Genomic DNA, 911 nt, shown 5'->3' with positions numbered 1-911 from the left:
GACTACAATCTTTATGGGGCACTGCAATGAGTAAACTGCATATTAGAGTGTGATTTTAGGCTGTAGCAGAAGCAAAGCAAATGCTAGTTCAAAGATCCTTTTGTACCATCACATGCAGGTCCAAATTCCTACAATTATTAAGGAAATTCGGTCTTATAATCAGTCATTTTACTCTCAATTGTGTTATGGTTTCTGGTCTTATGTTTTCCTTCAGGAGATCAAAAAAGAAAAAATACAGTATCTTTCTATGTAATTGAATAAATGTAGTACTCTCATAGGTAAGTATGGCTGATTTTTTAAAATTCTCTAAATGATGTCATCATTCTAGGAACTGGTATTTCAAGACCCACAATGTAAGGTGAAAAATTCTCCTTGATGTATGAAAAATTATAAAAGTAATTATCGATTTCTTGTATCACAAACAAAATTCTAATTGCCTGCCCAAATTTTTAATTAGACAGAGCTTACAATCATTATTCTTCATGAAATCTTCTCAAATGAATGTAGCTATAATTTTTTTAGTCTATGGCCATGACGCCCTGAACAAGCCCGATCCCATCTGATCTCAGAAGCTAAGCAGGGCCGGGCCTGGTTAGTACTTGGACGGGAGAATCACCTAGGAAGACCAGGTGCTGTAGGCTTAAAAAATGAAAAAATAAAGGGATTATAAACTGACAAGGTCCTTGCAATCTGTGAGGTCAACCAAGGGTTGCCTCACCTAAGGGAAAAAAAAAAAATTTAACAACAAACTTTAGTTTTTACTAATTTAGATATTAAAAGTTGTAAATTTTGGTTTAAGCTGCCATCACTGATCTTTCAAATTAACAGTAATAATTTCTTTTGAGGTGGAACACAAGAAACAATAAAGTAAAAGAAAATACTTTTTTATAGTAATGCAAATAGAAAGTAAG

The 911-nt window shown here is 33.3% G+C and overlaps 1 pseudogene; it reads left to right on the top strand.

Moving 5' to 3' along the window:
• The first annotated feature begins 521 nt into the window (after positions 1-521).
• LOC111742941 lies at positions 522-641 on the top strand (annotated as a pseudogene).
• The last annotated feature ends 270 nt before the right edge of the window (positions 642-911 follow it).

The sequence above is a fragment of the Pteropus vampyrus genome, unplaced genomic scaffold (assembly GCF_000151845.1).
Source record: "Pteropus vampyrus isolate Shadow unplaced genomic scaffold, Pvam_2.0 Scaffold4, whole genome shotgun sequence".
Lineage (NCBI taxonomy): Eukaryota > Metazoa > Chordata > Mammalia > Chiroptera > Pteropodidae > Pteropus > Pteropus vampyrus.
The sequence above is the reverse complement of the archived record's forward strand: the minus strand, read 5'-3'. Positions and strand labels throughout refer to the sequence as shown.